Raw genomic sequence first — 23,029 nt, forward strand, 5'->3', positions numbered from 1 at the left:
ATTACCAAAAGGCTAAATTATGATGTCATTTGTGGCCTTGGAACAGATTATCTGGGCCTTGCCCTGTTTCCACTAACTGCTATTTCTCTAAGTTTGTGGAAAATGTTAAGACAGTTACCAATTCTTCTTGGTCCATTTCGAAGATTTGCTAAACCTCTAAAAGCCTTGTGAGACCCCTTCAGCCACTGCGGAGCTTTTTAATGGAGAACAGGAAAGGATCGTAACTAGGCCACAGGGGGGTATTTTAGTCTGAGAGCAGGCTGGTTTTATGAAAGTCCAGGCTCCCAGCAGCTTTTGTGAATATTAACGTATAAACCAGGGCAGAAAGTGGCGTCAGCAATGCCCTGAGCAGCGAAGACTGTGACTTGATGTAGCAGAGGCACGTCCAGGTCAGCAGCAGGGACCTGAATTCCAGCACTCTCAGCGCTGCCTGGATCTCGTGAGAACTTGGGTCAAAGCTCTCAATCCGTGTGGGCCTGGTTTTTTGTTTTAAATTCTTCTGATACTACCTCTCCTGTTGGTGGAGGAGGGAAATGGATATGAATGAATGTGAAAGAACTTGCAGGTAAACTGTTCTGAGTGGAGCTCCATCTGCCATCTTGACTGGCTGTAGTTTTCCAACAAAACATCATAGCTGATGTGGTTAAGCAGTGTCGTGTTCACAGCGGGAAGGCAACCAGCATTTGGTGGAATTGTACTGCTGAATATTTATAACTGAAAACCTCAAAGAAGAGTCCACCTCACAGATGTCACCCTTATTGCTTGCGTTCCAACTGTTTAAGAGCTAACCCGTTGTGCTAGTTTCAGATGACTGTTGTTTTAAGTGTGGAGTGCATTTCACTGCGATAAGCAGGATGCTTTGAGATGTCATGTAGACAAACATTTTTATTAATAATTAGGTATTTTTCACTGTGCATTTAAACAAGGTTCATTTGGAAAAGTAAGTCAAAATGGACTCAACTAAAATGGATGAAGCAAGTATTAATACAGGTGTTAGAAGGATATGACAAAATCATGCAGGTGATACGTGAATGAGTACGGTTTAGGATATACTGCTAGAATGTAAGCCCATAACTTGTTAAGCAAAACTCATGGGGCCAGATGAGTTTCATAATTCAGAATATCTCATGCAGTATTTGACACCCCCAGAGGTAACTGAGACAACACTCTCAAGTCAAACACGTTATTATTTCTGCAGTAAAACTTATGAATATTCATCATAAGTGGGATAAAGTCTATAAATGGACTCATCAATTCAGGACAAGTTTTGCAGCCAAATGAATTACAGAAAATATTGTTTCTCAGATGTTTTTGCATTTTGGAATTGTAGATAAGAGGGTTTTTGTTGTCGTTGTTTTGGTTTTTGAGACAAGGTCTGGCTCTGTCACCCAGGCTGGAGTGCAATGGTGCCATCTCAGCTCACTGCAACCTGCGCCTCCTGGGCTCAAGATATCCTCCCACCTCAGCCTCCCAAGTAGCTGGGACTACAGGTGTGCACCACCACACTCGGCTAATTTTTGTATTTTTTTGTAGAACAGGTTTTCACCATGTTGCCCAGGCTGATCTCAAACTCGAGTTCTCAAGTGATCCACTCCCAAAGTGCTGGGATTACAGGTGTAAGCCACTGCACCTGACCAGATAAGAGATTTTTAACCTGTAGTAAAATAGGCCAAGAGGAAAAAGAAGCAAATTCAAGAACCTTAAGCCTGAGCCATACCTTATAGGATGGCTATACTCCCCAGACATTCTCCCTCTCATCATCTGATTTGTGAGGTAAGTCCTCCCATATCACAGATGAGGAATCTGAGGCTTAGAGAGGGTAGGTGACTTAGCCAAGATCACACCGCTGGTAACCAACAGGGCCAGAATTAGGATCCAAGATTAGAATCCAAGTCCTGTGCCTCCAGATATTTGATCTTTTTATACTGTAATCCATACATCATATAAGCCCTGAAAAGGCAGAGGCTGAATTTTTGAACATGTTCCCTGAGTGCAGAAATGTTTTCCTCCAGGAAGGTATCTTACCTGATCCAGTCATTTCCACTGAGGGGGGCTCTGGAGGGGAAGGATGGGAGTGGAAGACATAACCTTGGCCTTTTAATGTTGAGCTACAGATGTATTCAAGGTGCTTGGATCAATCTCTTCAGATAGTGCATGAAACCCAGCTCAAATGCTTGTGACAGTCCAGCTGTATTTCAGATAACCATAGCCTGCTACTTCCAGAAATTCTTTTTTTTTTTTTTTTTTTTTTGAGACGGAGTCTCGCTCTGTCGCCCAGACTGGAGTGCAGTGGCCGGATCTCAGCTCACTGCAAGCTCCGCCTCCCGGGTTCACGTCATTCTCCTGCCTCAGCCTCCCGAGTAGCTGGGACTACAGGCGCCCGCCACCTCGCCCGGCTAGTTTTTTTTGTATTTTTTAGTAGAGACGGGGTTTCACCGTGTTAGCCAGGATGGTCTCGATCTCCTGACCTCGTGATCCGCCCGTCTCGGCCTCCCAAAGTGCTGGGATTACAGGCTTGAGCCACCGCGCCCGGCCTACTTCCAGAAATTCTAATAAGAGTGGACATTTAGTGAGCACCAGGTATATGCCAGACATTCCTTCCTCTAACAATTTAGAGGGTGTTCTTACCATTTCCCTCCCCCAGATAGAGAAATGGGAGTTCAGAGACACAGCCAAGATTACATTGCTGGTAAGTGACAAGTAAGAGTCAGGCCAGGTTTGATTCTGTCCAAGGACCACACTCTTACCCACTACCCTCAAAGAGCAGTGGCAGAGCCTTGATTTCTGATCCACCCGTGGGAGGTATGCCTTTTCCCCTGTCACCAGGGTACAACCAGTTTCTGCATTTTGCCTGCTTGTGTTCCAGAAATTCAAGTGCAAGTTGATGCAGCCTCCTAAGTTTGATGGCACGGCCCTTAGCATTAGGGAAGTATGCAGGAGCTGGCTGTATTCAGGAAGCCACCATAGATGCATATGGCTGGAATAGTAAGTGAGGGCGGGGTTTGGGAAAGAGCTGGGGGCAATTGTTAAATCAGAAAGAGCCTTGTTGTTCTTGCTTAGGCAACATCAATTTTGTTCTCTAGGCAATGGAGAATCACCAAGTAATTTTGCATGGGGCAATGATGTGGTTATATTTCCATGTGTGATGTCTTATTTGGCTTGGAAATCAGGCGCTGCTTCCTGGAGGAGGTATCAGTTAATCTAGGACTGAAAGGATGGATTGGATGTCACCCAGGGACGAAGCGACTGTGACAAGATACAAGCACAGGTGTGTTCAGGATTCACAATCACATGAATCGAAACAAACCACTTTCCTATACTGAGAAGCTACTGTGTGCACTGGCACAGGTACATAGATTATTTCCTTTAATCATGCAGAGCCCTGCAGGGAAAGTCATAGCTCCTAAGATACAGAAGTGGGATTCAGCCCCATTCCTGTCAGACCTCAAAGCTCATTTTCTTTCCATCTCACAAGTTGTCTCTCCCTACAGATTTCAGTCTGGGCTCAGAGCACAGAGGAAAAATAGTGGAGGCTTGGACAGCCTCACCCTTAGAACAGTGGAATCAGATCTCTTTTTTTTTTTTTTTTTTTTTTTTAACACAGAATGTCACTCTGTTGCCCAGGCTGGAGTGCAATGGTGTCATCTCGGCTCACTGCAAACTCCGCCTTCTGGGTTCAAGCAATTCTCCTGCTTCAGCCTCCTGAGTAGCTGGGATTACAGGCACACACTACCACGTCCAGCTAATTTTTGTATTTTTAGTAGAGACAGGGTTTCGTCATGTTGGCCAGGCTGATCTAGAACTCCTGGCCTCAAATGATCTGCCCACCGCAGCCTCCCAAAGTGCTGGGATTACAGGCGTGAGCCACTGCATCTGGCCAGGAATCAGATTTTTAGAGAGCCTTGACAGCTTAGTGGCTGCTGAAACTTGGTTCCTCCAGATACTTTCAGACAGTGCCGTAGCCCTAAGGGGTCTATGCCAATCAAAGTGAGATGATTGCCTGGAGAAGAGGAGCTTGGGTGCTGCTCCTGTGTCTTTGAGTTTCTCTCTTCATTTTTCTGAGCCCATGTCCTCTAGGTGAAATCAGAAGTCAGGAGAAAGAGTTCTGGGAGAAGGCCACACTGAGACAGGGCTGTGCAGAAGGCAACGAGGACCCAGAGAAACTTCAGACAGTTGGCCAGGGTTTGGTGACTGGGGCTGCAACCTGAGCTAGGCCTGTGTAAGACAGCACCAACCACCCCAAGCCTCTTGACAGATGCACCTTCGTGGAGTCCCGGTGCTGACTGTCCCTGACTAATAGGCCCAGTTGAGGGGTAGCATGGAGGGGGACCGTTAAAGCATCATTGGAAATCCATTGATAGCATCAGGTCCTCAACACCCCAGGATTTACCTGGGGGCTTCGGTGGGAGTGGTTAGAACTAAATATCCCAAGGGATAGATTTATTATTAGGCAGGTGCGAAAGTAATTGCGGTCTTTGCCATTACTTTTAATGGCATCATATCAATTAAAGTGAGACCAGGTGGGGACGGAGATGAGCACCCAAAGAATCAGGAGTAGCCTGAGTGTGGTTTCCCTTGGCCCAGGCTCAGACCAGGTGTGACCAGGATCAAAACAACCATGGAGACTTAAAAAACAAAACAAAACAAACAAACAAACAAAGCAGAGGCCGGGCGCAGTGGCTCACACCTGTAATCCCAACAGTTTGGGAGGCCGAGGCGGGCAGATCACTTGAGGTCAGGAGTTCGAGACCAGCCTGGCCAACATGGTGAAACCCCAGTCTCTACCAAAAACAGAAAAATTAGCCGGGCATGGTGGTGGGTGCCTGTAATCCCAGCTACCTGGGAGGCTGAGGCAGGAGAATTGCTTGAACCCAGGAGGCGGAGGTTGCAGTGAGCTGAGATCACACCACTGTACTCCAGCCTGAGAGATAGAGCAAGACTCCATCTCAAAAAAAAAAACAAAAACAAAAACAAAAAAGATATTGTCAGATCCAAAGAATGTAACTTATTTCAAAATGAACAATATGGCCAGGCATGGTGGCTCACACTTGTAGTCACAGCACTTTTGGAAGATGAGGTGGGAAGATTGCTTGAGTCCAGGAGTTGGAGGTCATCCTGGGGAATATAGTGAGACCCCATCTCTACAAAAAAATTAAAAAATTAGCCAGGTCTGATAGCACATGCCTATAGTCCAAGCTACTCTGGAGGCTGAGGTGGGAGGATCACTTGAGCCTGGGGAGTTCAAGTCTGCAGTCAGCTGTGATTGTGTCACTGCACTATAACCTGGGCAGCAGAGCGATACCCTGTCTCTTGAAATCACAAAATAAAATAAACAATGTTTTGCATATGTGTTATACTGATTTCCATGAAATGACCAGGGCCCCTCAATTCTCAGTGTACCTTTGATCCTCTTCGCTCTACATGAATATTTCTTTGTCTTTTAGTACATGTGTTTCTACCATTGAGTCCCTACCATTGAGAGGTACAGTTCCTCCTGCTCTGACCCCAGGGCTCTCTCTTGCTGTCTTTCCAAAGGCTCTAGACCCTCGCCCCATAGATGCTACCTTTCCCCACTCTGGCCTTACCGATCAAGAGATTTATTTTCTTGCTGCCTCTAAAGACAAGCAGATGGACTCCTCTTGTTTGAAGATTTTTTATTCTCAGCTTGTCACAGTGGGGACACAGACAGCTGAGAGACAAAAATAACAAGCACAGGGAGGTTATGAAGTTTTGGAAGCCTTATATAATCCGTGCTGCCACAGACCCTTTCCTGCGGGCGCCGACAGCCGAGCCGAATGGGAAGTATAAGATGGATCCGAGTCCAAACCCTGCTCGAGCCACTTCCTAGCTGAGTGATCTTGGGTGAATTAACAGCTTAACCCTGCTAGCCTCAGTCTTCCCTCTGGAAAATGGGGATAATAATGCCACTGACCCCTTTGTGTTATCTGAAGATCAAATGAGATTACGCATACCCAGTGGCCAGCCTAGTGTCAACATGTAACAGGTGCTGCATAAACAGCTGCGCCCACAGCTTTGTGTTTACAGCTCAGATAGTGTTGGAAAGGTCCGTGGACTCCACCTCTCTGTTCCTGAAGGTAAGGGTTATTCCTTTTCTGTGCCAACCACTTTCAAGCTTGGGGCTGCAGATGGAATGGGTGGCGCCACTGCATCTCCAGCTGCCTTACCTGTTTACCGAGATGGACTCACAGTTCTGAGGCTGCAGGAGGGGCTGGCGGCCTCTTCGTTGGGCCCTGGATGCCTATGGGTAAAGTGTTCCCTTGGAATGCCTTGTACGTTTCATTTCTCACTGAAAAGTAAAAGCTGGCCAGGCAGGGTGGCTCACGCCTATAATTCCAGCACTTTGGGAGGCCGAGGCAGGTGGATCACCTGAGGTCAGGAGTTCAAAACCAGCCTGGCCAACATGGTGAAACCCCGTCTCTACTAAAAATACAAAAAATTAGCCGGGCATGGTGGTGCACACCTATAATCCCAGCTACTCAGGAGGCTGAGGCAGGAGAGTCGCTTGAACCTGGGAGGTGGAAGTTGCAGTGAGCCGAGATTGCACCATTTTATTCCAGCCTGGGCAACAAGAGTGAAACTCTGTCTCACAAAAAAAGAAAACAAAGAAAAGTAAAAGCCAACAATTCTATTTTCTTTTTACATTCTCTCCTCCATCTCAGGGTAGCGAACATAAGGCCTGATTATTGCTCTCCAGGGCAGGAGGCAAAGATAGCCAACAGCCTTGGAACATGCTTTATATCAAAGCAGACTTTCTGTTGGATTATCGAGCATCTCTGCAGCTCTGAGTTAGAGGTTTTGTTGGAATGCAATCTGACCAGAGCTTTCGCATTAGCTGGGAGAGTAAATCACTGTCCCTGCCGTAGTGGGTAGTCACGGGTTAGTCCAGCAAGGCGTCAACACTGCTGTCTCTGAGAATCCACATCCAAGGCACACCTGCCGCTCCAGGTCTCCCTCACACACAGTCGCCACACTTTGATTCTTAGTTAGGATTTGACATTGAGTTGGGGTTTGAATGCCTCCAATTACTCAACAAAAGCTCTCCTGGGGACGTCTGCACCTGTCCCCTTTTCCCTATGATAATGCTATGGGATATGAAGAGTGTCTTAGTCCATTCGAGCTGCTATAACAAATACCTTAGACTGGGTAATTTACAAACAACAGAGCTTGATTGCTCATACTTCTGGCAGCTGGAAAGTCCAAGATCGAGGCACCAGTAGATTTGGAGTCTGGTGAGGGCTCGCTCCTCCCAGATGGCACCTTCTGTGTCCTCGCACAGCGGAAGGGATGAGCAGCCTCCCCCAGGCCTCTTTAATAAGGGCACTTTAATAAGGGCACTAATCCCATCCACAAGGGTGGAGCTCTTAGGACCTATTTACCTCCCAAAGGCCTCACTTCTTAATAGCACCAACTTGGGGATTAAGTTTCAATGTATGAATTCTGAGAGGGGACACAGATGTTTAGATCATAGCACAAAGGTACTAAACATGCTTTATTACTCCTGGAAAAGGAAACCAACACTTATAGACCATCTAATCGTGCCAAGCATGAGTGTGGGAACATTGCAGGCATTGTCTCACACTCTTTTTCACACCAGCTCTTTAAAAGTAGGAAAGAGGCCAGGCATAGTGGCTCACACCTGTAATCTCAGCACTTTGGGAGGCCAAATTGGGTGGATTGCTTGAGGTCAGGAGTTCAAGACTAGCCTGGCCAACATGGTGAAACCCTGTCTCTACTAAAAATACAAAAATTAGCCGGGCCTGGTGGTGGGCACCTGTAATCCCAGCTACTTGGGAGGCTGAGGCAGGAGAATCACTTGAACCTGGAAGGCGGAGTTTGCTGTGAGCTGAGGTCATGCCACTGTGCTCCAGCCTGGGCAACAGAGTGAGACTCAGTCTCAAAAGCCAAACCAAACCAAAACAAAAAAAAAGCAGGAAAGATACTGAACCAGGGTGGAAGCCTAATGTTTCCCTGAAAGCCAGAGGAAAAGTTTCCCTTTGGGAATCAAATTGGGAAAACCCACACCTGGAGGTTAGGAGTGAACCAAGCAATCATCTGTGGATGAGGCGCTAGAGGGCTTGGCGCCACAGAACTTGTACTCAGGCACAACTGGGAGGAATCCCGAGGGGACAAAGCAGGACTCTTTGGAATCTATTCACTTGTACTTTATAGTGTAGTGAAGGAGTATGTGGATCAAAAGTGAGAGACAGCCTGGGAAACAGAAGCAAAAAACATGGAAGTGCCAGGAGCAGGTTGAGCCTTTCAGATTCCATCCTGCAGCATGTCTATTGACTGCCCCATAGATGCCACTGTCCCTATTCTTGGGTTGGTATATCCTGTTATATATCTACCTATAAGCACTCCAACTTGGCATCCCCACTCACCAAGCAAGCTCTGGTTGTAATTTTGATGTCTAGGTATTTGGTGTACACGGAAAGAAGGTTGACATTTTTTACCCCATTTTACCCCATTTTTACCCCTATGGATGTTTAGTGTTGTTATCTATGTGTTTATTTTGAGGTAGAGTCTTGCTCTGTCAACCAGGCTGGAGGGCAGCTGGTTGACAGTTCTACTTCTCTCCTCAAACTAATAAACAGACCTCATGACCTATAGATCAGTCCTAGGAAGTGGTGCGTGCCCTGTAGGCACCGAGGAAGGTTCTTTCCTCTGACACCCCCCGATCTCCACCCCGGCAGTATGATCATGCACAGGCTAATCTATGGAAGGTCTAAGGAACAAGACAATCATTGCTACTAAATCAATCAATAAATCTGTAGGTACTTTATGGAAGGTCTAAGGAACAAGACAATCATTGCTACTAAATCAATCAATAAATCTGTAGGTACTTTATGGAAGGTCTAAGGAACAAGACAATCATTGTTACTAAATCAATAAATCTGTAGGTACTTTATGGAAGGTCTAAGGAACAAGACAAAATCAATCATCTGTAGGTACTTTATGGAAGGTCTAAGGAACAAGACAATCATTGTTACTAAATCAATCAATAAATCTGTAGGTACTTATTGGTTCCTAATGAAAAGTGGCAATCTGGGGAGAACAAAGTCATTAAGTGGAAACAATGAAAGGGGCAAGATTATTATAAGTATTATAAGGTGATGCTCATACATGGACAGAAAGGAGGAACATCAAAATCTCAAGTAGCACCTAATCCCTTCCATTCCCAGAGACAACTGTATAAATCAGGTCGTTTTATCCCTACCGTGCAGTTTACCAATCCAGAGTGGACGTGATCTGATCCAAGGAGCTGCAATATTTATCTAATATTCACCAGAGTCTTTTTCTTTCCTTGTTGACTTTTACTGTTTTTCTCTTTGAAGGGAAACACTTCACTTAGAAATGCCAGTGAATCAGTAATATTTATAAAGGGCATTTTAGTTGCTCAGCATGAGGCCGGGAGGGTAATGAATTGTACAAGACGTGCTTTCTGCCAGGGCCGCTTCGTACAGCTGTGCAGATTGTGCACTGCACAGCCCTAGTGTGTGCTCTTCACATTGTGTTCCGTGCCCTTGTCCCCTACCCCTAGGGTTGCTCAGTGCAATGTGTGGGATATGGGGGACCTGTGCACACCCAGGAGGCTGATGATGAGGAGTTTGGATGTGAAGATTACAGCTACATTGTGGAGCCCGCCACAGTGCCTCTGATGTGAAACACGTTACTCAGTGTGGGAACCGGGACTGGAAACTGTGAATTCCTTTTGTGGGAGGCTTGGTGCCTCTTTATGAGAGGCAAGTTCCTATGAAGTGACTGGAAATGAAGGTGTGGAAGGCTCCTGGCCATGGGAAGAAGCCTGGATGCGAATAAGCAGAAAGTGCTCCTGTCTTACCTTTAGGGGTCAGGAGTCTTTTCAGGGAAAATAATGGACCAGAAGGAAAGGGTCCTCTCCAGAGGTGTAGCTCTTCCCTCCCTGCCACTGTTGAGTGGCCCCTTGAATGTAGCTGGCTGGTAATGGAATCTCTAAAGCCACCATAAAATGAGTCAGCATCGTTTATCTCAACTCGTGAGTTGATGTCATAGATGAGTCTGGATGTTGGGAAAAATAAATAGACTGTCTTAGTCATGGGGGCTGCCATGATGGAATATCACAGACCGGGTGGCTTAAACAACAGAACTTAATTTTCTTATAGTTCTGGAGACTGGAAAACCAAAGTCAAGGTGTTGGCAGGTTTGCTATCTCCTGAGGCCTCTCCCCTCGGCGTCTCCCTGTGTCCTCTCATGATCTCTGGGCACATGCCTCCCTGGTATCTCTCTGTGCCCAAATTTTCTTTTCTTATAAGGACACCAGTGAAATGGAATTAGGGCCCACCCTAATGGCCTCATTTTAACTTAATCACATCTTTCAGGGCGAGGTACTGGGGGTTAGGGCTTCAGCATATGAATTTGGGGAGATATAATTCAGCCTGTAACATAGACCACCAGAAGTATAGTAGGGGAAAGGAAGCTTGTGCACTAAGGGAGGAGGAAAAACACAGGGTCCATATTGAAACTGCAAGGCTGCTGGTCCCAGAGGGCTGTGATTCTAAGGCAGCACGAGTTCCAGAGGCCACATACGTGGTAATATCCGAATACAGTATGCACCATCTTTAGTGGCGTAGAGAGTTAAATTGAGGTGATATGTTTAGCCAGCGATAAATGTTTCAACTGAGTTTGTTGTAATCTTCCTGCTTCTCTCTGGTTCTTCTCATGTGTGTAAAAGCAACAGTAGTAATGAATGATTATTACATTGATTTATTAAGTGCTAGAACTGTGCTAGAAGTTTATACAGCACACATTGCCTTCTTCAATCTGTATAACCCTTTCGGGTGGATCTCAATTGAAATCCAGGACCCAAAGGCAAACTGAAAGTAGGTGTCGGCTCCAGGAATTGGATCTCGCCTGGCTCACTCCACGGCCTGTGCATGTAACCACTGGGCTGTGGTATCGGCAGAAAGGCTTGGAAAGCAGTGCTGGGGTTGAAATCTCAGCTTAGCTAGTAGCCAGGAAGCCCATCCTTCCCTCTGGCTGTTCACTTCCATGTTAGAGAAGGGACTCTGGTGGATACGGATCCCAAGGAAGCTGTGTAGGGAGCTATACAGCTCCCTAAACTCCCTAAGGAAGGATTGTATTTGAAAGAGTTTAAGTGTATCTCTGCCTCTAGACAGCACTGGGTGGTAGCGTTGGTGGGAGGGAGATTAATTGGTGCCTCTTCTCTGATTCTATATTCAATTTCCTTGTCCAGAAAAATTGGATTACTCAAGAGGTTGAGAAAGAGAACATTGGTAATAAAGTTCAAGGAGATGCATTGCACTCGGATGTTTAATCTTTTAAATACCAGGCAATTGATTATATTCTGCCTCTTTGACAGTGAGGGAGGGCTGAGGAACTGAGAATTTCAGCCCTGTTCCCAAAGGATGGCTTTTCATGTGTCTAAAAAAACCCAAGACTGATTAGTAATTAACCTCTTTCTTTAGAGTCTGCCAAGAGGCCAACTATGGTGGCTTTCTAGAGCCCAAAATCATAGTCTGGAAATGCTGGTGACCCTCTATGAGAGGAAAGCTCCATCCTTAGGACTGTTGATTTCCACTTCAGAGAAGCTCAGAAACATAACATGAAGGGTAGTTTCTGGCCTCTGGTAGGAGGTGCTATTTTACGTATTTTTAAAAATGAAGATCAAATAAATGTATCTAGTAATGAGACTGATGACTCTTTGAAGACTCAAGGAATTGCGTTGCCTTGATGATTTGTAACTCACATATTTAATAGCAAAAATCAGTTGAAACATGCTAAGCACTTTCACCTAGTATATTAGGGAAATAACTGATCTTCTGACCAGGAGACCTAGCTCCAACTCTACTCTTTCCTGATCTGTTTATCTCAGTGCAGAGCAGGTAGTCAGCAGACATGTGTGGCCTAAATGGATAATCCAATGGGCTAGGGGCAAGACCTTGAGTAAGTCATTGTATTAATCTGCCTCAGTTTTCTCAGGTCAAACTCTGATAAACCTTGACCTCTGGGCCTCTCAGGAATGTGATGAGGATCAAATGGGGACATAGATAATCAGGAGTGGCTGACATGTGTCAGCACTTACAACATGACAATCCCTGTTCTAAGTGTTTATAGAGATCTCTTTTACTCCAAATAATGATTTTCTAGACCTACAGCAAAAGTCCTCCCAAATGTGTTTAACTATCTCTAATTCTTCTCTTTCTAGTCTCATTTGAACCCCTTTCAGTCAGGCTTTTACTGAAGAGTGCTTATCAAGGTGGCCAAGGATGTCCACATGACTAAACCTATTGTCCTGCTCTGCTTATATTTTTGAATTCTGTCTTTAGCCTGTGCCCCAGTTGGTCACTCCCTGAGAGCCGACTGCTGCTACCACGACCCCATACCTTCCTCACACCCCACCCTACTACCATTCCCCTCCTCGCCCCCAGTTTTCCAGGATTCTTAATTGGGGGGACCTTCCCTGGCTCTGGGGTGGACTTAACGTCCATCCCACTTCACCTCTTCAGGGACTTCACTGTCAGTAGTAGCATGCCTTCCTCCCCCAGCATGTCAGAGTTTTAGGGAAATGGAAAGTCACACACTTACTGTCTAGCTCAACTCCCCTTGGGCGACAGGTGAGAAACTAGAGCCCCAAAGTCACACAGATACCTAAGGGAAGGGCCGGGAGAAAGCCCCAGCCCCTTGCCTGCTGCACCAGGGCTCCAATGCTCCAGAAAACAACATCTCCTATGGAAAACAATAGGAAGACTGTAACAATTCACAAATCAAGGCTACAAATCTTTGCTTCCACATTTGCACTCCAACTTGCAACGAATTCAGAATTCAAAATAAAGTTTGCAAAGTGTCTATCGTTTCACATTTTCTATCGTTAATGAAAAATTTAACTTTCATGATGGGTCTTGTCATCACTCATACCCTATGTCTGTTGGGGACCACAGGGGACCCCAGAGGATACTGTCCAAGGGCAACAGAAGAGTTAGAATAATCCAGGTCAAATGCAGGCAGGGTACGCTACTTATAAGCTTTCTTCACAGATATTCTTAGACCTGCTTTCGAATATATTGTATCATTTATGGAACATCTACTATGTTTCTAGCATCCACTGGTTATGTTTACACATTATGATATTCAACACTCTCAAAACCTTAGGAAGTAATAGTAACTACTATTTATCAGTCACCTACTATTTGCCATGACTTCAGCATTCATTACTGCCAGTCCTCACAAGGCCCCTCTCTTCCTCAGGATCAGAAACCCTAGTCAGAGTTGACTATTTACCACTGGTCCTCAGCGTAAACATGATCCCAATTCCAACTTTACACACGAGAAACTGAGGTCTGAAGAGATTCAGTGACTTGTCTCCCAGTTTGACCTGGAAGGAAGAACTTACTGGGGTCATGGCAGTTAGCGGAGTAGGAAGTGAATAGGCTGGGCTCCTCTGGGGTCAGTGCACAACTTCCGTGTGTTCTTGGACAAGTTTCCAAGTGTCCAAGTTTCTGTAGCAGATGGCAGGTCAGCAAGTCCCAGTCTTTCTGGGGTGGCCCCAAGCAGTTCTGAGGAGGGGCCATTGCTGACCCAGGTTGTTGAGTAAGCTTAGGGAGCTGGGATCACATGTGTCTTCCTTTGGGTCCAGCTCTAGTACATCGTCCCTGGAAAATCACTTTCCAAACAGTGGGAAAAGCATTACTCTAATTACAGGAGCCCTTTGAAAGCCTCTCAAGAAATTGTCAAAAAGCCCCGAATGGTGTTTGTTTGTTTGTTTGTTTTCTGAGATGGAGTTTCACTTCATCCCCCAGGCTGGAATACAGTGGCCAGATCTTGGCTCACTGCAACCTCTGCCTCCTGGGTTCAAGCGATTCTCCTGCCTCAGCCTCCTGAATTGCTGGAGTTACAGGCATATGCCACCATACCAGACTAATTTTTGTATTTTTAGTAGAGACAGGGTTTCATCACGTTGGCCAGGCTGGTCTTGAACTCCTGGACTCAGGTGATCCATCTGCCTTGGCCTCCCAAAATGCTGGGATTATAGGTGTGAACCACTGCACCCGGCCTCCAAATGGTTTTTTAAAGTAAACAAAATTAGAAAAAGGAAAATGAAGGTGGCCCTGTACCAGAGAAGAAAAATATAATTCACAAGAACAACAAAGGGAACAGAGAACAAAGCTGATTTTTATTTTTGTTGTTCTGTTTTACTAAATCATTCTTCTGTGTCAGTGCTGTGCTATAAGTATAGGCTAATTTCCATTTCCTCCTGCAAGCATTGGACAGATTTTACCTTGGTCTTGTCATGATTCAGACAGGAAGGATATTTACTATGTACTGACTGTGTGAAATAGTCAGCTGGGGTGTTAGAGTCACCTGACTAGGTCGTCCTCCCAGAATCCAGCATTATTTCCACTCTCCTCTCACTCACTGGCTGAACTGAATTAGAAGGCAGAGGAGCATGGATAGCACAGAGCTCAGCGGCCAGCCTCCTTGGGCATGGAGGAGGTGGAGAGGGTGCAGAGGGAATCTAGAGGCTGGGTCTGCATGGGCAGATGGAGACTGTCTACCACAGCCCCCATGCTGAGAGCTGGGAGGGGCGCGATGATCAGGGCCATTCAACAAGATGCTTAACCTGGCTTTGAACTTGGCTCATTGCTCCTGCAGATGAAGACTGGGGCTCCTCAGCAAGCCTGGGTCCTCCCATAGAATGTCCTCAGGATCTTTCCAAGGCTGAAAAGTTACACCAGTGGGAGAAGGCGTCTGATAGAGTGGCATCTAGTGGACTGACTAGGAGCCAGGAGACCTGGGATCCAGTGCAGATTCTGCCATGCGGAGTGTGTGACTGTGGGCAGGCCCCCTTTCTGGGCCTGATTCCTCTTCCATGAATTTGTAGATTTAACCTAATCCAGGGGCCTCAGCCCTCCTTGTGTGTCTGAATCTCCCAGGAAACTTTACAAACCATCAGCCTGCCCGAGCCTCACCTCCAGAGCTGCCATTTCTCTTGGCTGAGAGTGAGCCTGAGCACTGGTATTTTTAGAAACACACCCAGGTGAGTCTCATGTTGGGCTGGGATAGTGAATCTGGACTACACCACCACGTCCAGTTCTGGAATTCCACTTCCAGGTTAAGTTTTCCTCTTTTTTTTTTTTTTTGACAAGATCTTGCTTTCTCACCCAGGCTGGAGCGCAGTGGTGTGATCATGGCTCACTGTACCCTCGACCTCCTGAGCTCAGGTGATCCTCCCACCTCAGCCTCCCTGTAGCTGGGACTACAGGCATGTGCCACAATGCCTGATTAATTTTTTGTGGAGACCGATTCTCACCATGTAGCCCAGGATGGTCTCAAACTCCTGGACTCAACTGATCTGCCCACCTTGGCCTCCCGAAGTTCTGGGATTACAGGTGCGAGCCACTGTGACCAGCCCAGCTCTTTACTTCTCCATGGCAGTAGCACAGAAGGAAATAAGCGCTCTGTTGAGGCTCAGCTGGCACATTTGTGAGAATCATTTAGTCCTCACAATAGTTTCTAGGTTGGCATCGTTATCACACCCATTTTTATAGTTGAAGTAATTGAGGTCAGAAAGTTTTACCATCTTTTCATCAATATTTACTGAGCTCTACTGCATGTCAGATACCATTGTAGGTGCTGGGGATACGTGATGAACAAAACAGACCCACTCCCTGCTCTCCAGGAGCCACGTCCTAGCCTGGAGATGGATAATTAGTGACAGTAGGCGGTTTTCCTGGGATTATTAACCCTACCTGTTAACTATTCTTAGCATGCCCTTTCATTCCCAAAATGTCCTAATTTGGGCAATAAATTATATTTTTATTCCATAAATCATAAAAATATGAACATGGCTGGGTACAGTGGCATGTGCCTGTAGTCCCAGCTACTCAGGAGGCTGAGGTGGGAGGAGCGAGTTGGAGGATTGAGTTCTGGAGTTAGGGCTGTAATGAGCTGTGATCATGCCTGCGAACAGCCACTGCACTCCAGCCTGGGCAACATGGTGAGACCCCATCTCTAAAAAAACAGAACAAAAAAGAGTCAAAGAATGAACATCATAGATGATGATAAAGACATTGACGAAAATGACCACAACATTGTCTTCTTAAAAAAATCCTATGACTTATGTATTTCTTAAAGTCTTTAACATCAAGACACTTAGTTAGGAGAGTGGCTGCTGGGATTGGGTGATCACAGAATGCCTCCCTAACGAGGTGACACATGAATTGAGGTGTGAATGGTAAGGAGTTGCTGGCCAGGCAGAAACCCGGGAGTGGGGTGTAGGTGATGGGAACAGCAAGTGCAAAGGCCCTGAGGTAGGAATAAGCTTGTTTGTTTTATCTGAGGGATTAAAGATGGTCACTGTGGCCAATACCTAGTGAGTGCCTGGGAGGTGGAAGGAGATGAGGTCTAAGAAGTTTCGAGGGGCCAGGCGTGGTGGCTCACGCCTGTAATCCCAGCACTTTGGGAGGCCACAGCAGGCGGATCATGAGGTCAGGAGATTGAGACCATCTGGGCTAACGCGGTGAAACCCCGTCTCTACTAAAAATACAAAAAATTAGCCGGGCGTGGTGGTGGGCGCCTGTGGTCCCAGCTACTCGGGAGGCTGAGGCAGGAGAATGGTGTGAACCCGGGAGGCGGAGCTTGCAGTGAGCCGAGATCATGCCACTGCACTCCAGCCTGGGTGGCAGAGTGAGACTCCACCTCAAAAAAAAAAAAAAGAAGTTTTGAGCAGTTTGTCAGCTATGAGAAGGTTTGTATATTATCCTCGGGGCAATGGGAGGCTTAAGCTGGGGAGAGCTATGATTAAATTTAGTGATTCTCAACCAGGGGTGACTTTGCCCCCAGGGAACATTTGGCAATGCCTGGAGACATTTTTGGCAGTCACAATTAGGAAGGGGGAAGTTGCCACTGGAATCCAGTGGGTAGAGGACAGTGATGCTACTAAACAACAAACACGTATTGAGCCCAAAATGTCAACAGTGCTGAAGTCTTTCTTTAAAAGTTCACTCTGCACTGTTGGTGGGGATGTAAAATGGCACAGCGGGCACGGTGGCTCACATCGGTAATCCCAGCACTTTGGGAGGCTAAGGCAGGTGGATCACCTGAAGTCAGGAGTTCGGGACCAGCTTGGCCAACAAGGACAAAGCTCGTCTCTACTAAAAATACAAAAATTAGCCAGGCCTGGTGGTGGGTGCCTATAATTCCAGCTACTCGGGAGGCTGAGACAGGAGAATTGCTTGACCCTGGGGGCGGAGGTTGCAGCGAGCCAAGATCGCGTCACTGTACTCCCAGCCTGGGCGCAAGAGCGAAACTCCATCTCAAAGAAAAGAAAAAAGGAAAAAAAAAAAAAAAAAAAAAAAAAGGAAGAAAAACAGTATGGCAGTTCCTCAAAAATTTTAAAATAGAATTTACTTATGATCCAGCAATATCACCTCTGGGGATATATCCAAAAGCATTGAAAGCGAGGTCTCAGAGAGAGATTTGTCCGCCCATATTCACAGTGGCATTACTCACAATAGCCAAAAGGTGGAAACCACTGGAAGAAAGAATAAACAGAATGTGATATACACACTATGGGCAGCTATTCAGCCTTAAAAAGGAAGGAAATTCTGACACATTCTACAACATGGATGAGTACATTATGCTACGTGATATAAGGACAAACACTGTATCAATACACTTACATGAGGTTCCTAGAGTACTCAACTTTATAGAAACAGAAAATAGAATAGTAGTTGCTAGTGGCTGGGGGAAGGGAGAAATGAGGAGTTGCTGGATGGGTACAGAGTTTCAGTTTTATAAGACGAAAAAGTTCTGGCCAGGCATAGTGGCTCACGCTTGTAATCCCAGCAATTTGGGAGGCTGAGGCGGGCAGACCATGAGGTAAGGAGCTCGAGACCAGCCTGGCCAACATAGTGAAACCCCAACTGTACTAAAAATACAAAAATTAGCCGGGCATGGTGGTGCGCGCCTGTAGTACCAGCTACTGGGGAGGCTGAGGCAAGAGAATTGCTTGAACCCATGAGGTGGAGGTTGCAGTGAGCTGAGATCATGCCACTGTACTCCAGCCTGGGTGACAGAGTGAGACTCTGTCTTAAAAAAAAAAAAAAAAAAAAAAATTCTGAGATTTGTTGCACAATAAAATGAATATACTTACCATTACTGAACTGAACACTTAAAATGGTTAAGATGGTACATTTTTCACTATTTGTATTTTATCACAATGGAAGAAAAAAGATCTCTGGCTACTAGGTGGAGAACAGACTGTTGAGTGGGTACTATGGAAGCAAGGAAACTAGTTAGCAGGTTATTGCAATGATCCAGACTAGAGATGATGGTTTGGATGTGGTGGGTAGCCATGAGATACCTGGACAGATTTAGGGTATCTTATCTGCTACTGGTCAGGCCGTGGGAATTAGATGATATGCTTAATTCCCTAATACGCCTACTACCTAAGGGGTATTAGGATTAGGTCACTCATCTGATAAATGGCAGAGCTGGGGCTTGAATGCTTGGCTGCTTCTTAAGCTCACACTGTCACTTCCTTTCCAAACATCCACCCTTCCAACATCGTCTCTCAGGACGAGACATCTCACTGGGACAGCATTTGCTGCCGCTTTAGTCTGTTTCATGCTATTGGGCAAACGGTAATGACGTCACAAGAGTGACTTCTAAAAATGGCATGACATATATTTCTCAAAGCCATCAGCTTTAAAATACAGGTTTTATTTCAGATTATTACATACTGAGCTAAGGTTTCTGCCAGCGGTTCACAGTTACACCATATCCTTTGCAGTTGTGCTTTTGCGCGGCTTTAATTGTCATGGAGGCATACAGGAATGTGGTTTTATTTACACCCTGTGGGTGGGATCGCAGAGCTTATTTGAGCTGCCAGCTGAGACCCTTCCACTGCTGCAGAAATTCTTCCCGATACCTGGCCAGGGGGCAGCCAGCAGGTTTGTTTACACCTCTGTTTCTTAATGTTCAGGTTGCTAGGAAACCAGACAAACATCACCAAAAAGGCTGTCTGAGGTCACCGGAGGCCCAGCCTGTGTTGATAGCCACAAATTGCAATCAAGCTTCCCTGGTTGCCAAGGTCTCCTGAAGAGGCTGAGAGTGCACCGGTTGCATTGTGTGGCCAGTTTGTTCTCTCTCTCTCGGGCTTTTCCTTACCTGGCCCAAGAAAAGGCTCTCATGGAGGCAATCAAGGGAGGCTGGTGAAATCTCAGTCTGCTGATCTCAGTCATTATTCAGGGTGTGACTGGATCTCAATAAAGCAGGAAGCCTCTGCTATCTCTGAAGAATACATATGTGCAACAAATGATGGTGTCAGCAGTGTGTGTGTGAGTGTTGGATAGGGAGGGTGAGTGGGGAAACTTAACCACCTCTTCAAGAGGTATTTTTAAGGACTTCCCCTCCCTTTTTCTTAATGGCTGAGTCATAGTAATTGATGCTGCTGCTATGACGCAGGTGTTCTCAAACTGTGGTCCTCAGATCGGTAGCATCAGCATCACCTGGGAACTTGTTAAGAATGCAGATTCTCAGGCTGGGTGCGGTGGCTCGCGCCTGTAATCCCAGCACTTTGGGAGGCCGAGGCGGGTGGATCACGAGGTCAGGAGATTGAGACCATCCTGGCTAACACGGTGAAACCCCGTCTCTACTGAAAATACAAAAAATTAGCCAGGCGAGGTGGTGGGCGCCTATAGCCCCAGCTACTGGGGAGGCTGAGGCAGGAGAATGGTGTGAACCCTGAAGGCGGAGCTTGCAGTGAGCCGAGGTCGTGCGCCACTGCATTCCAGCCTGGGTGACAGAGGGAAACTCTGTCTCAAAAAAAAAAAAAAAAAAAAAAGAATGCCGATTCTCAGGCAGCACCCCAGACATGGTGAATCAGTCACTCTGGAGGTGGGGCCAGCAATCTGTTTCAACAAGACCGCAGAGGATTCTGATATGTGCTCAAGGTGGAGAGCCACGGAAAACTCTGGTCTCTGGAATCTAGCATTTACCAACTGAGTGACCTTGGGCAGTTTATTTCTAGTCCATGAGCCTCAGCCTACCGTGATGAGATATTACATGCCCAGAGCCTGGCATATGTCAGACATGCTGAATTGATCCTTTGCCAATAAAACAAGCTTCACGGTGGCCTATGATTTGTTAGCTAGTAGTTGCAGGTAAAATATGTGTTCAAAGAGAAGCTGCTTGTGGGAAAACTGAAGATTACTGTTTTGATGTGTCCTTTCTTATCTCAAAATCTGAATCACTGCACGTCTTCTATGATTCAGACTCTCCGCTTCTCAGAAAAGAGGAAGCTGGGCCAGAGCATCTGTTCTTCCTGTTGCTCACGGTGCCTAACTGAACTCGTAGTGACTCTGCACACAGAAGGTCAAGAAGACAGAAGGGTCCTCCCCTTCCTCATAGCCCCTCAGGTCTCGGAAACCCCTGGATCCATCGTCAGATGCCCTCCCCTAGGAAACTGATCATTCCTAAAATGTCTAGGAACCCAGACACATCCCCCAAGGGCAGCTACTCCTCCACCACCCAGAGACACTGCCCCTTACCTTGGGGGACAATCTTTAAAGGCCGCTCTGTAACTAGGCTGAGGTTTACAAGTTGTCTTGTGCCCCACCCAAACTCTGAGGCAAAGGTGATTGGTGGCAAGCAAGAGAAAAGAGAAATTATACGTAACTCCTCCCAGGCCACCAAGCACTGTTCGCTCTTCACCTCTTAACTCAGGATGGAATACTGAGATTCCAGAAATAATGACTACCAGTCTATCATTATGTTCCAGCCAGATGCTAAGTGCCTTCTATATATCACCTTATTTAATTTTTACAACGACTCCCAAAGAGAGGACTGTATCTCCATTTTACAGATGAGGAAATGGAGGCATAGAAATATTCAGCACTCTGTGGATGCCTATGGTCTCATAACTAGAATTATAATGGAGGCAGGATTCCTATGCTTGGGGGCAGAGCCAAGGATGCCACCTCTCAGGCTATGTGATGCTGGCTGCTGTGGAGTTGTTGTTTGTATTTCCTTCCTTCCTTCTTTCCTTCCTTCCTTCCTTCCTTCCTTCCTTCCTTCCTTCCTTCCTTCCTTCCTTCCTTCCTTCCTTCCTTCTTTCTCTTTCTCTCTCTCTCTCTCTTTCCCTTCTTTCCTCTCTTCTCTTCTCTTCTCTTCTCTTTTCTTTTCTTTCATGGAGTTTCACCCTTGTTGCCCAGGCTGGAGTACAATGGTGCCAGGAGGTTGCTCACTGCAACCTCCTCCTCCTGGGTTCAAGTGAATCTCCTGCCTTCCTGCTTCAACCTCCCAAGTAGTTGGGATTACAGGCATGCAACACCACACTGGGCTAATTTTGTATTTTTTAGTAGAGATGGAGTTTCATCATGTTGGTCAGGCTGGTCTCAAACTCCCGACCTGAAGTAATCCACCCACCTCGGCCTCCCAAAGTGCTGGAATTACAGGCGTGAGCCACTGTGCCCGGCCTGTTTTTATTATTTTTCTTAATGCACGGCACGAAATTTAAAAATATGGACTTCACGAATTTGCATGTCATCCTTGAGCAGGGGCCATGTGACTCTTCTTTGTATCATTTCAGTTTTAGTATATGTGCTGCTAAAGCAAGCACTGCTGTTGAGTTTTGATGGTTCGACATCCTTGTACAACCTGGGCTTCAGGGGACAATTGAAGTGGCTGTGGTCTTAACCTGGGTTACACATGGGAATTGCCCAGGGACTTTAAAAAAAAATCACATCTGGGTCCTCCCCAGAGTTCCTGATGTCATTGCATTGGGTTGAGGATTGGACTCTGGGAGTTTTGAAAGCTCTTCTGATGATTCCAACAGCAGCCAGAATGAAGATACTCTGCCACAGACCTGAATGAGGCTTCAGAGGCATGCAGGCCCCTGGGCGTGTGCAGGTGGGTGGCTGCCCTGTTGATGGAGACTTGGCCTTTATTTTTAGGCCCTTTCTGATGTAATCTCCTTTTCACAAACAAACAAAGAAACAAACAAACACAACAATAAACCTCATCCAGTCCCCCAAGCTTTCCACCAATGTGGAAGCTGGCATTTCTACAAGCCTGAAAGGAGAGGGAAACTTTGCGCCTTTCAGAAGATAGTTTGACTTTGAGGAACGCGTTTGACCAGCGTCTCATTCAAGTCTGTCTTCCTGGATATTAACAGCCCCTTTTTCCCCAAAGATAGAAATAATACATTCTAAATACATCAACCTGTTTTCTACAAAAGCTTCTTATGTATTAGAAGGTAAAAAGTACCTTGATTTGGTAATAAATAAGTAGCATGATTTTATTTTTTAAATAAACACCCCAGAGTTTATAAAAACAAGAGAGTATTTTGCTCCTCAAATACATCTGTTTGAGAATCTATGAGAGGGACCTGTTTTAAGGATGTGATCATTCAACACTCAATGCGATTTTTCTTCCAGAATTGCCTTAGAACTGCGTTAATAATAGACATCCCAAGGTGATTTTAATCATTGCTCTGCTGTTTCATCAAACTGGATTTACTTCATTCTTTGATGACTTTATTTCCCCAATGTGGCTCTGGATAAAGTCTGATAATTTCTGATATTCAAATTATCCTAAGAGAATTAATGCAGGAACTTAAAACCAAATACCACACGTTCTCACTTGTAAGTGGGAGCTAAATGTTGAGTACAGATGGATATAAAGATGGGAGTAACAGACATGAGGAACTACTAGAGCGGGAAGGCTGGGAGGGGGCAAGGGTTGAAAAACTGCCTATTGGATCCTATACCTGGGTGATGGGATCATTTGTACACCAAACCTCAGCAACACACAACTTACCCAAGTAACAAACATGCACATGTACCCCCTGAGACTAATATAAAAGTTGAACAAAAAAATTGGAAATGTTTCTAAAAAGAACATTTCTCTAGATTTTTCTAGAGAGAGATCCTGAGGACTCGTCGTTCAGTGAGTTGTCCTAAATCCTTTTTTGGAATGGTGTTGGTGGGTGGGGAAGGACAGGTAAGTA

General features: G+C 45.9%; 1 protein-coding gene and 1 non-coding gene across 15 annotated transcripts in view; both read right to left on the bottom strand.

The window, feature by feature from the left end:
• Nucleotides 1-23,029, bottom strand: part of NDUFB9 (NADH:ubiquinone oxidoreductase subunit B9) — a 576,062-nt gene that overhangs the window by 256,887 nt on the left and 296,146 nt on the right. For 2 of the 14 annotated variants that reach the window (XM_050801744.1, XM_050801738.1), the window contains exon 1: nt 12,560-12,563. The exons of 11 other annotated variants lie outside the window; for them this stretch is intronic. The gene's annotated coding sequence lies outside the window, so the exon portion shown is untranslated. Of the gene's footprint in view, nt 1-12,559; nt 12,564-14,578; nt 14,583-23,029 lie in introns of those variants that run through there. One more of the 14 variants, XM_050801748.1, reaches the window with a different exon arrangement.
• Nucleotides 21,537-21,640, bottom strand: LOC126961867 (U6 spliceosomal RNA). Its single transcript, XR_007728454.1, has one exon. It is a non-coding gene; the product is annotated as a U6 spliceosomal RNA (small nuclear RNA).

This window comes from Macaca thibetana, chromosome 8, assembly GCF_024542745.1.
Source record: "Macaca thibetana thibetana isolate TM-01 chromosome 8, ASM2454274v1, whole genome shotgun sequence".
NCBI classification, from domain to species: Eukaryota; Metazoa; Chordata; class Mammalia; order Primates; family Cercopithecidae; genus Macaca; species Macaca thibetana.